Raw genomic sequence first — 13,966 nt, forward strand, 5'->3', positions numbered from 1 at the left:
ACTTCACTACACTCACTGCTGATAAAATCTCTAATAAAACCTTGTGTTCAGTTCTGAGTATTCACCATCAGGAGAAGTAAGTGTGAATTAGAGACTGTTGAGGGGAAAGTACAAAGTTATCAGTGGTCTGGAATTCATTATCTATATGGAAATATTGACAGAATGGTGATTTTTTTTTATCTCGAGTAGAGAAGACTGACAGATAACATCATAAATGTTCTCAAAGCCTGAATGTCCTGCAAGTGGAAATGATATCTATGATACATAGGACATAAAATAAAGGCTGAAACTGCAATCTGCAAAAAATAAGTTTAGACACTTCAATAGGTCATTGAGGACAGCAGAGCACTGGAGCAGATTTTGTAACCCCAGCAGTCTGACCATTCTAAGAAAAAAATTACACAAATTACACAAACAGTCCTCAGAATGATACAGAACAGCTGACCACACATTGAGGCAGGTGGATGGACCAATGATTTTCTGCAATTCTTTTAAAGGGTTATTTTATTGTGACTCTGACAAGGGAAAAGTCTTATTAAGAAGAAGCTTGCAACGGCACCTAACATTAATGGGAATTTTTGAGAAACCAGTTCAGTATGCAAAAATCTGATTGTGAGTTTTTTTCTTCATCTCATAAGACAAAGATTTTATTATAGGTATCACCACAAAGAACTACAAACAAAAAGCTTTGGAGAATGTTTTTTTCAAACATTCATATGAGAATAATTATTTCCAGTATAGCCTCTGCAGCTACTGGGGTGGACACTGAGTATCTGGCTATTGATTTCCTTTCCCAAAGAGCACAGGTGTACCCTTGAAAGTGCATCCTTGTTGAACCTAGAAAGGCAGAAGTTGTATTTGCAGCATTGCAAGTTCTCTTAGAATTATGCTCTTTCATTTACTATGATAATCCTGCTTGTGATAACAGAAAGATCTTTTGGCTCCTGTGTCAAGATCTCCATGTGAAGTCTCCTTAGATATCAGACCTCATGAATTTTTTAGTGACAAGAAGCTAATGGCTTCTGAGACCTGTAAAATTCAAATCTATTGGAAAATGTAGTCTGGGACTGATGCTGATCACATACTTCTCTTATTTGCTCCCACTTGAGACTTCACACCTCAAACAAGGCTCTTGCTGTTCTGCTGTCATTGTGCCTTGATTTAGTCAGTCACAATAATATCCTTTTTTTTCATGCCTATCTATTTTCAGCTCCCTACACAATTTCTGAGCTTATTTGCAATAGGAGAAGGCTGTAAATTTAAAAACTCTCCAATCCTGGGGTGCCTTCTACTGCTCTGACTACATAAAGAGGCTGAGTGCTTTGTGTTCCCAGGCAGAGCCAAGAGCAATCAGCCACATGGAGATACTTTTATTATCATTCCTTTCCAATATCTGTGTATGAGTATCATATAGCACAGATGTAGGTCTAAAAATAAGTATTCCTGGCTGAAAATCTTTCTCATTGATAATCATGTATGGTTTGCATTTGAGATTGTTTTTACCCTTCTTTTTTCCATTAAAGTAGAAATGAAGAGTGAGATTCAGTGCCAGGAATGGAAATTGGGCCAAATCATTTCCCATGCTAGAACATATGCTTAAACTGAGAAGAAATACCACAGAATTCTGACAGTTTTAACCTCACCTGACAATATTCTCTTGCCATAGGTATAAGGACTATACACCCAAGAAGTCTGGTTAAAAGTCTGGTAAATTTAGGATGACTAATGTAAGCGATCTTGGAGGTTAATATCCTACACACTTTGAACCACACAGATGTGTCAAAAATTGAGTGATATGTTAACCTAGGCAACCCTTCATGCAAGGAGAAGAAATGCAGAGCTACAAAGCATAGGATAGATTTAGACTTAATATTAGTGAAATATGTGCCTGCCACAGGAAATACAGAGAAAGATTTTCGTGTTTTGTCTTCGCCTGTTGTCTCTCTCTGCTGTTTGTTTGAGATAAGATCCTTCTTCTGCTGTATTTGGTGATGTAATTTCTCAAAAAAAAAAAAACATCAAAGGGAGCTGCACTTTAGTGTCCAGAAATCACTGATAGACCAGCTGGGGAAAGCTGGAGCCAGTGGCCAACTAGACAGAAGGTGGAAAGCCTTCAGGTGTCTGTGAAGGTGAGTTCACTAAAAAACTTCTGACTTTCCTACCATGGTAGACAGATAAAATTGATCAGGTATTTTGGACACGGAAAATACCTATTTCTCTTTGTTGGCTGTAAGGCTGACAGGGGACACAAGCTCAGGTGGAAGTACCTTACAAACCTCCTTCTTTGATACCATCTGGAGAGCAGAGAAATGCTTGAAGAACTGGGTTTGCTGAAGACTGGAAGTGCAGGATTAAAAACTGCTTTAATTTATGTAGGAACAACAAAAAGGACTATGATTTTGTGGTAACTTCAAAATTCTATTAACGGGAAAAGAGGAAAAAAATCTATATGTAAAGCCACGAAATTGTTGCTACTATAATTGAAATCTTAACAAGCTAATCAAAGAGTTATTATTAGTCTATCTCGATGTATTTTAAAAAAAATTTAAAAGTGGAGCAAATTAAAGAATACCACTACACAGAAAAGGTCTCAACAACATTAATAGACCAGCTAAGATGATTTTTAAAAGCACAGTCCCTATCCTCTACCCTTTTCCCTGGTATTATGTTCACATTTTCACTGTCATCCAGACCCTGGAATTCATGGCTTCTACTGGCTGGGGAAGTGGAGATGGGGGGAGATGGTTGTAGAGCATCCCAAGTCCTTCACTGGGAGGACTATGATGCTATAGGCAATCACTTTTTTCTGCTTGGGATTTGTCTATGCTACATGCAAATTTCATATATAAACGCCATTTTACAGATGTTGAATATTTGTCCACTGTTCTCCTTGTTATTCCCACCTATGTTTGTCCACCAAGATCTGAATTTCTTTAACTGACCGTGTCTGATCTGTTTACAAACTTGGGGTTTCCATGCATGTCTGTACCCCATGTATCTAAACCAAGTTAAAACAAAGCTGCAGTTAGGTGAGGACAAGTTCAGAAGGACCAAGACTGAAAAGGCTTCAAGCCCATGTCCTTGCAAACTCAGTGCAAGGCTTGTGATCTTTTATTAAGGAGGGCAACACCATATTGTTTGGCTGCAGGGCTACATTTTCTACATGCCCTGCTTTTCAAAAAGTCCTGCATACTGCTTAGGCCAACTTGATGACAAGTTATATATGATCTCTGTTAGCTATGCTCATATTAAAAGGATCCCCTTTTTCATATTGTACAGGCAGCATAAGCATGGTATGTTCTAAATGCATCATCTGCTCTCACATTTAGGCAGTTTGTGTTCCCTCCAAATGAGCTGTAACATGAATCACCCATTATTGAGAACAGACAGCTAGAAATCCAGTTTTATTGTCATCCATTCTAGTAGGAGCTGGCAGTAATGACCTTAGAATTCTCTGCACAACCTGCGGAATCAGACTCAGCATGCAAATAAATATTGTAATATAACAAGGTCCACTTATACTTTTCTGGAAAGATGAAAGGAAAGGAAGAAATCTTAGGAAATGAGTGACAGCATGAGCACACTGACACACCAACCAGTGGGAAGTACTGTGGATAGTTTTCCTCACTGCAATAAGAGAGGTGTTTAAAAGCATAGACTTGAATTCAGAGAAGGCTGGTTTCCTTATCCTGAGAGTTTCTCTCAAATCTTTCTAGTATCAGATCCCTAGAGAAAGTGAAACCACTACAAAACCAATATCACTTTGGGTCAAATAGTTTTCTACTGGCTGAACTTGGACTGTAGGACTCCTTCCTTTGGCCTTCCGTATGCCCCCAAAAGTAGGCAGTTGAGCATTTAAGTGCTCCAGTCAGAGTCTACTAACAAGTTCAACCCTAAGATGGACTGTGAAGACCCCAGAATCCAACCTTCATCAGACTTTTCCACTTCTCTCTCCAGTGAAGTTACAGGATTTGTTTTAAAAACACATATATATTAAAAAAAATCACTACCAACTTTTCATTGATCACTTACATCAACATGATCACTAGAAATTTAAATTTGCAGGATCTGCGTAGTACTAAAAGTTGACAGATAACAACTCAGCAGTGACTGCAGTCCAACAGTCTGTGTATTTGTCAAAGGTTACCTCTTGCTCACAGCTGTTTCAAAGAGCAAACTCCTGTATAATGTGCTGTACTAAATCACCCTTTCAGCACCTACCAGTGCTGCCTTCTTATATTCATTCTATCCTACAAAAACCAATTGCCTTCACTGATGCTATAGAATGTATTCTAGGAAATTTGTTTTCTCATTTCAAAGTTTCCCAACAGAGCATGCCTTCTTATTAAACTGTCAGCTAGCTTGAATTTGCCTCTTGGATTTGTATATGAACTTCAGAGAAATTTGACCATTGTTCTTTAGTCAGAAAATTTTGGCATGGATTTTTAAAAATGACTTGGAAACAAATAAAAAATGAGAGACATTGAGTCAAAGTACTCAAAGGGAAAAATTCTATTGAGGTTATCACATCAGTATTGTTATAGTATTTATCAAACTTGTGCCCAGCTCCTTGGTTTCAGATATTTTGCAAGAGAAACTGCAGGTGTCACATCCTGTCTGTCAGGATCCCTACTGTGAGTACAGTTGCTACAGCAATATTGTAGAGTTGAATAAAGGATGCCTTAGTGTATTAATCTTTCATCATGGAATGTAGAATTGTAGGCTCCTGTGCCTGAAATCAAGAACTGCAGTCGGGCTATGCATGGGGAAAAAAAGCCAACAACAAAATATTCAAATTCAAAAGCGCAAAAGAAGAAATGTAGGGAAAAGAAAAATTTTGAGCTGAAAAATGTGAGAAGAAGCTGTCTCCCCAAATGGAAAATTAAATGATTCAAATCTATGAGGCAGTTGAACCACTGGAAAGAAAAGAGCATGAAAAAGAATTTTAATAGATTTTAAAGGATTGGAAGTTTATACAACATCTTGCCGTCATTTGCAGTCTTCTGCTGCCATTTCAAACGCACTTGGCCTTATTTCTTTAAGTCAACAAAGCACCAGAACCCACAAAGGTTAATGCAATTCCTGAGCAAAATTTATAATGCAGTATTGTGGAGGAGGCTGACAAAGTGAAGAAGGGGTTGAGATTTTGCAGTGACTGACAAGCTGGAGAATTAAAGAATTGGACAATTTAGTGTACTATATAAATAGATGGAAAACATTTATTCTAGCTTTTTAGGCTATAGTTGGCATACCTGAATGAGGATCTCCTTTGTATCATTTTAAACCTGTGAATCCAAAACCTAATTATTACATTTTGGAATTATTTTATCTGTATTGCACGTAATGTATGGTGTAGCAGACCCACAGACACAAATTCACCAGTTCATGAGCTCAATCTGAGTTTCAGAGCAATAAATATAAACCATAAGTTGTTTGGCACCATGGTTTTTTGTGGGATTTGTTTTGTGGATTTGTTTTGTACAGGAAGGAAACAGAAATCAGCAGAACGGGTCCAGAGTTATATGAATTGTTCTAGCAGCCTATTTCTTGATTTCCCCTGTCTCAAACACCATAATTTTTCCAATTTCTGCAGTTTATCATTCTTCCTTCAGCAGGTGACCAGAAAGCATCAGTCTTGTGATCAGTATGCAGGCATGCCCTATCTTTTAAAGAGTTTAATACCTTTCCTTATACAAGAGAGAGGTGTACATAAGGGAATTAAATTACGAGGAATCCTAGCGTAACTTGTTGTAAGACCATCCATCTGTCCATCACATAGAGGGAAATGCCTGTCTCATGGTCATGGAATCAATACAACTCCAGTATCAGGATGAAGCTGATGGATGTTGCCACCAAATTGATTGTGTTCTCCTCAGGTAAGTGAATGTAATCACTGAACATGGCAGAAGGTGCTCACAGCTGCTCACGGCATCCTAAACTGAAAGATACTTTCCTGGTCATGTGCTGGAGAAACAATTTACGTTGTACTCTTCAGAAGCCTCTGAAAAGCTTTTGATACCAATCTAGATTGCCTAGTACAGAATGAAAAATCACTTTAGTAACAACATTTTGAAATACCCATCTCAAGACACATTAAAATCACTATACAGTATACAGTAATACAGTATTTCTGTTGCTATAAGACATATAGCTGAAGCTCTTCAGAATGCTACATGCAGCAATCACAGTGTTCTTTATGTCTTTACTAGAATTGTAGGCATTTAAAGAATCCTTTCGTATGGCTTTGGATTTGTTTAATTTGGATCTGTTTATTAGCATAACAATACATTTCCTTACAAAGCCACTAGCTCTGCTAAAGAGGCACCTTTCATAACTATTGAAATAATCAGTAGCAATAACACTCTCAAGAAAATTAGGAAATTATATTATTATTTATAAGTGTTCAAAACAGTTTTTAAACCTCCTTTTTACATAAGTGCCGTGCAAAGGTCTCTAATTTTCGTACCTTCTTTTCTCCCAACTTTCAGATTGTAAGTTTACATTGAGATTTTGTTTTCTTAGTGCTTGCCTGAATCAGCTTACCTTCACCTGAGGAAAGCACCATCTTTCTCTTTATCTCTTTTTTGCTGTCTTTCTCTTCTGGCTATGAGAACACCCTATTAGTATTCATATTCCTCAGCCATATCCTTACATGCCACAAGGCCATATTTTTGTAGGCATCCCACAGACCACAGAGAGGGTGGTGTTTTCCAAAACTGACATACACTCCGAGTGACTTTAACAGAAATTTTGTTTTTCTTCCCGTTTTATACACAGGGAACTGGGACAAAAAGGCAGTAAAACTTAAGTATAATCTTAAATTATATTTTAACATCCCTATCCCGTTTAAGATTAGTTCTGTGCCTAAGGAAGGGAGCACATACTCCTTGATAAAGTAACACAAGGTTAATATTAAACCAGATTTTGTCAATTATTCCACAAACCATTCTTTACCTATCAATCCTGAGCTATTGACATTACCACGGTTCACACAGGCCAGCAGATTGGTAATAGGGTCAAACTAAACTTATTTCAATAAACACTCTCTTGGGAACATGCTTACATAAGACTATTTCCCACAGCTCTTTACAGATTCCTAGTGTCATCCAGTTGTCTAGAGATCACCTGTGGGTTGTCTGCATCATCCCAAGTAAAATGAAGCAGCTGGAAATTCTCTTTAAGAATGTAAGTAACATTCAACTGTTGCTGTAGCACACCTCTGAAAGAGCACAAGTAATTAGACAGTGATAGTAGTCCTGGTCCTTAGCACTAAGAACATCAGAAACTAGATTTTCTTTGGCTGTTAGTTTTCTTACAGGATTTTCACATCAACTGTTTCGTGTGTTATCTGTAAAGGACTAACCTCAAGCTCTATCTCAGTTTTTAAAGACTTGGAAACCTACCTAGGATCTGGTGATATGAGTAGTAAACAGAACCCTATTTCTGATGAGGATCTCAGTGTACAGCTGAAGACAATTGTGCTTTTCCAACCAAGGCTGAAAGTGTCTTTCAAAAAAAAAAGGCCAATGGAAATAGGAAGACAGAATACCCTGAAACTCTAGATATAGAAACTGATTGTTCCACTCATTCTAAATCTGCTCACGTGGAATTTGACTGGGTGATGAGCTGAGCAACAGGATTGTCAAAAATCTAAAGACGTTTATTTAGCCTTTGCCATCCTAAGGCTTGCGATTCTAATTGCCCCAATTCTTGATACCTGTGTTAGAAAGGGGTTGCCCAGTAGCAAGGCTGACAGTGGATTCTTGATTGACTTGCTATCTTGCAGTGGCCTTAAAATGGCTCAGGCATCAGTAAGTGTTCCTCCAGGCTCCCTTGCCCACTAAAAGTTAGTTTATAGTTTATGGTCTTGAAGTATGAAATTTTTCAAGAGTACAATAGTTTGGAAAGAAATCGTGAAAATTCTCACATTTTGCATGGTCTAGTTCTTCTTCCAAGGGGAATATTTATAAATATTTGTGTAAGATTGCAGTCATTATCTCCCAGTCCTATGGAAACCCTTCTCCCTGCATTCTTGTCCAGGCTCTAGTCAAGATGTTTCAGAAAGGTTGACTAGATTTTTATTGGTCCAAAAACAAAACAGGGATGCATCTGAAATTATTTGGATCTCAAAGGAAAAGTTGAGGAGTCAGAGGTCAGATGTGTACAGTGCTGATGGAAACACAAAACTAATATTATTTGTCCATTATTTCATGGAAATAGATAGAAGTCCAAACTAATAATATTATTATTTTACAATCCCCCTACCCCCCCTCCCCCAAATAACCCCAAAATTTTTTTTTTTTTTCTCCAAATGATGGATGAAGTTTTTAAAGGAACTCCAGGAATTTATAAAATTTAGAGATGGTGAAATTCTTTAAATAATGGCAAATACTCCAAATTTTACAAATGGCTCATTGCAAAAGCAATGCATTGATTGAATGCATTGATTGCATGTATGGGTACAAATACTTTGTCACTCCTTTGTAATAGATCCTGCTCGACAGAGCTGATAAAAATCAGTCAGTTAGTCTGACTAATTAGCCCTTTCTTCTTGTTGGACAATGATTCTTGAACATACTTTTATTTCTTATCTCATTAGTTCAAGCTGTTCTTCACAACTCCCTGGCTCTATATTTCTTTAACTCTGGGTAAAATTGACAGTTGTCCAGCACAAGATCTGACCACCAGTCAATTTGCAGCAAAGTCAGGAGTCTTGTGCTGTACAGCTGGTTGTTCAAATCACACAGGATTTTTTTCTAACATTTTCTCTGCTCCACACGATTTGGCTTTAATAGTCAGCAAAGGATGACAAGTATGAGATATTCAATTTTTATTAATGCCCAAATTCATATACAAACATGACTATACACACAAACAGCAGCTATTCACCAAATGGATAAACAAGAACAGATTACAATCATTTTTGTGAGCAGTTAGAGGAAAAATACTCAGTAAACATAACCAAAGCTAGAATTCAAATGAACAATATGTATTACTATCAAGCATTCACACATCCTTTATTAAAATTATCTGGAAGAATACTCATTGCTACTGAGTTATTTGAGACCACATGCATGCATCCTGTAAATACTCCATTTTAAAAATTGTTATATTCTGCCCACAAATAATAATCAATCCTTTTTTAATGTATCTAATAAATTTTGAAAGTCTGGAGTTGCGGATACAATATTGCTGCTAGCAAGAATTTCTCTTGCTTCTTTCTAAGCCCGTGGGATACTTTTCTCTCTCACAAAGATATTATCAGAGTTCTATAAACTATGAACACCTGCGACCCTGCAAAGCTTTGTTTATGGTACAGTAGAAAAATATTTTGACAATGGATGTTTTAGGATTTTAGCCAATCACCCCCAAGGGGTGGCTGATCCTTTGTCCAATTAGACTATGAAGAAAAAAGTCTATCAAAGAGTTTGTAAAATAATTAAATAAATCAATCTTGCTGCACAATTCCTGCCTGCTGGATCTTCTCTCCTCCTCCTCCCTACAGCTGCAGGATAAAGTAATATGGAGAAGTACTATTTATTAATAACATTATTAATAAAATATCCTGGCTATTTTAATAACATTAATAAAACATATAGAGGATTATTAACACGATTTTTTAAAGTCCACACACATCTATTAAGTGTCACCAATGACAATACATGATTCTATTACATCCTGTTCTGCTCTAATAGATCTCTTTTTCAAGTAACCTGTAATTCAGAAATTTCTGTTGAAATTTCAAGAGAATCATTTAATTACATGACATTAAAAGACAGTTAGAAATATATTAGCAATTGCTGGGTCTGTGAAATATCATGGCTCTTTATATGTTATTTCCTTCTTTTATTTTAATAATGCTAATCCAACCTCACATGTGTAATAGAGACTGGCCCATTTCTATTATCCAGACAAATATAGGAGGACCTCAAAACTTTATCCTCAACCACTTATCAACTAAAATGCATTCCCAGGGCAGCCAGGAACAAATTCAAAGGTCACTGACAGCTATTTTGAATATATTTTGAAGAATAGTGAGTAAAAAAATGTTCTTCCCAATACTGGAAGGGGTCATTAACTAAGACTTGTTTAACCACCATTAACTAACTGTTATCTAACATGCTACATTATTCATTTGCCAGAAGCACTTAAAATGAGAGAAGAGGAAAATATAAACCAAAAGTTCTCTCCTGAATAATACTCACAGCTGAATTTGAGACAGAGTCTGGTATGCATTGTAAAGATACACAGTATTCCAAAAGTCTTACTAACCCCATAGGCTTTTATATTCACATTGGCCCCAGAAAAATCCCTATTAAGAGTTCCTTCAGCTCAGAGCTTCTCCTCCCATAGAGGGCCTTAAATAAATACTCCTACTGAGGAAGAAATCTCAAGGTGAAGAGAGTTCATGGGAAGAAAGTTCCTCATTGAGATTTCTACAACTGCAGTATAAACCTAAGATCTCGACTTACAGTGAGTTCTCCCCTACGATATCTACAGGAGTCACAAGTTTGTTCATTTAATTGAAACCAGATCTGAACTAGGCTGTAATCTCACTTTGTAATCTGCACACTTTGGACTAAGGAGGTAAACAGAAATAATTTAATACAGACAGATCTCTAGCTCCTTCTCACAGTTCCTCTTTCGAAGTGAGAAATGTTGTGATAGCCGAGGATGAAAAGATCCATGCATTGCTCACCATAACAAACCTCTGGACTTAGATCGATGTTCACACACACTGACACACTTAAGAGTCTGAAGGCAGGCACAATGTAGTTGCTGTAAGGTAGGAGCAGCTTCCTTGTGGGAATGCTTGCCCGAGGAGAAGACCTTACAGCTGATCCCATTATTAATTATACAATATAAGCAGGACTTTGGAAAAGTAAGGTCTAATGGCCTGTGTCATCCCTCGGTGCAATGGGCATTCTTCTCTGGGAATATTATTCCAAGTCTACTCTTTTTCCTATTGAGGTTGAAGGCACCTCACTGTTCCAATGCTTGGTGATTCTTCCCTCATCCCACAACCAAAAACTAAAAATGCATCTTACAAATCCTGAAACACCAAAATTTAATTACAAGATGTAATCAATTCAATACATATAGTTTTACTGCTTAATGCATCCTAACACACGTAATGGAGAAATTGTACTACAAATAAACAAGTACCCACCACAAATACGTAAAGAAAAGTGGTACACACATTAATTTTGTTTCTTGTAGATGACTGAACTGTTATGTTATGGGAGGTTTGTTTTGCTTTCTACTGAGTACAGGATGTGTCACTGTAATACAGATGACACACTTAGCCAGCCAGCTTGACAAACTGGGATAATAGAGTGAGTTGGTTGAACAGGCCCAAAGTACACAAACAGCTGCCAGTATTTTATCTGGATGGATATTTTTCAGCTAAATAATTGACCTGAGTGTAGATAAAATATAAAGCCAGGGAAGTCTGAAGATTCAGGGTTTTTCACAATAAAGATATGGAGGTATTTTTAAACCTGATGATTCCAAATCAAAGAAATTTAATTGCAGCTTTAGTTTTAGTATGTTAATAGAAAATGTTCAACAACTCCTACAGGGGAAAGGTGATCAACACCTCATTGTGGCAATTACTTTACAGTGGTACTGACTTTTGCCAAAAATCATTTACCTGTAATGAGAAAAAAATATGCAGAGTGTGTACAGAGACAGAATTTAGATAGTATGAATGAATAGATATGGGTGACTGTAAACACAACAGATTGCAGTTGAGACATCTCTTGAGGGATGCTCTTGAGCAAAGTTCTCTGGATCTGACTCATCTCTTCAATCTGCTCCTAGAAAGTCAAGTTTTTTCCTTCATTCAGGCAGATTTCATTGCAGCAGTTTGAACATCCCCTTCCGCTTCCTTCCCTTCCCTAGACTGTCTGCACACCTGCCATCCCAACAGGAGTTAAACCCATGACTTTGTCAATTACCCCTGGAAATCATGTTTCACAGGGCCAGTGCTGCGACTGGCTCTGGCAATAAACTGCACAATAGGACCATCTTCTCCAGTGAGCATGTCATTCCCTCCTATCTCACCATCTGGCTTATCCATAGGGGTTGCCTCTGCTGTAAGGTTACCATAATGTTTGCCAACAGATCAGAGACCGCAGTGTATGAGCTCCTTTCTTTCCTTAATAGATGCTTAGAGGACCCATAGCACTCCCTTTATGGTTAAATTAAACTGAAGCTAACTGATGAGCCTACAATCCCTCGCCTTTGGGGTGAAGAACTGGCTCCATTTGACACAAGGTCCCTGGCAGATGAATATAATGCTAACACAGAAATACCAGCACAGCGCACACATGCAGAACCTGCCATATATGCCATGCCTCAGAATTCAGTGGTTTATCTAGAAAAAGGAATGAATTTAAATAACAGACATAGGTAAGGGGTCTCAAATTTCCTCCTCTACTGAAGACACACCAATTCTAACCTTGGTTTCTATGCTCTTATTTCTCTTGTTGCAAGAAGGACTTCACACAAAGCCCACAAAAGCCAACGTGAATTTGTATGCTGCTGTAAATGGACTTTGTGTAAGAATCAAAGCAAAAACCACATCCCCGATCAAACCTTTCTGAGCACTACAAAGAGCAATTAGAATGCAGATAACACATTGCTGTTTCTAATTGTTCATTATCATAGCATTATAGATGTTAGGGCTGTGGGTTTTTCTCTTTCTTTGCTGATGTTGCTACATCAGTCAAATGTCCCTATAGCTAATTATACAGACATATTTCAATCTGATTAAAAACTCACATCAGTGTAATTGAAAAACATCAGTGGCAGTGTTCTAGAGGGAGACAACATTCCATGTATTTTTAATAGCTGGGCGTGGGGCTTTCTTTTGCTGTAGTTAACTCATATTTCCTATAATAAGTTCCTGCTGCCAGGTGATTCTGACCTTGCCAAACTTAAACTTCTCGGGCTGTGTTGTTATGTGCCAGGTGACTTCCTGAGTCTCATTTTTGTGGAAGTGAGACAAGGTTCTGTGTGGAAAACTGCATGGGATTCTGTGATGAAAGAAATAAATTTTAAAATATATGCATGCAGCACTGAATTGAGGCTGTACTTGGAAATGTAATCTTGACTTTGAAATGACTGACTTTGAACTCTTTTAATGCAGTTTGCCACCTGTGGTTCTCTTATCTTGCTCTGCAGTAGCAAAGATCTCAAGGGCACAAAATCCTCTACTTGAACACTGCCCCATGTATCTGTTTCTTCGCAGGAGGATCTGCAGGCTTCTCTGGTCTCTGCTGAAGAAGTAGCAGGACTCACCTCTGCCTGTTGAACCAGTGGGTCCTGGATTAAAGGATTTTGATAGCTGGTAGGAGCCAGCCAACTCCACTTTACAGAGCTGTTAGTGACAGAAACTCCTTTAAAAATTCATTTTACAGAGCTGCTTCCTAAATCTTTAAATGTTCAACTGAGTGTTGGTAGTCTTATCTCCCATAGTTAATATGAATGACTGCCCCTTTTAATCAAGCAAGCATTTATCACTGAAGATGTCTCAAACTAAGGAGAACAGGCTGATTAATGGCCCTGCCTATCTCTGTCTGTGTTAGCACCTATTCAAAAGGAAGGGGAGTTATTCTCTGTATTTTTTAATTAATTGACACATTTTCTACTATTAATTTAGCAAGTCATTATGTGATAAAGGCATTTGTCAATAACATTGTCAGTGAAGGATGATAGAATATACTTAAAATGTGGCTATGAAGACACAGCCCACAGATGCCTACAGAGCCTCTTGGGGACGTCAAGTGGGAGGAGAAAGTTAGTTCTCATTGTTGATGGAAGCGTGTAACATTCTTATGAAAACAAAGAATCAGGGCTTATTGCAGTGTTTAGTAGTCTGGGAGTTATCTCACTCCCTTACTAAAATTCTGCTCAAAAGAAGACCCCAGAAAGGGAAGCAAGAGGTATAAGAGTACAGAAC

Source organism: Corvus brachyrhynchos, unplaced genomic scaffold, assembly GCF_000691975.1.
Source record: "Corvus brachyrhynchos isolate BGI_N302 unplaced genomic scaffold, ASM69197v1 scaffold44, whole genome shotgun sequence".
NCBI classification, from domain to species: Eukaryota; Metazoa; Chordata; class Aves; order Passeriformes; family Corvidae; genus Corvus; species Corvus brachyrhynchos.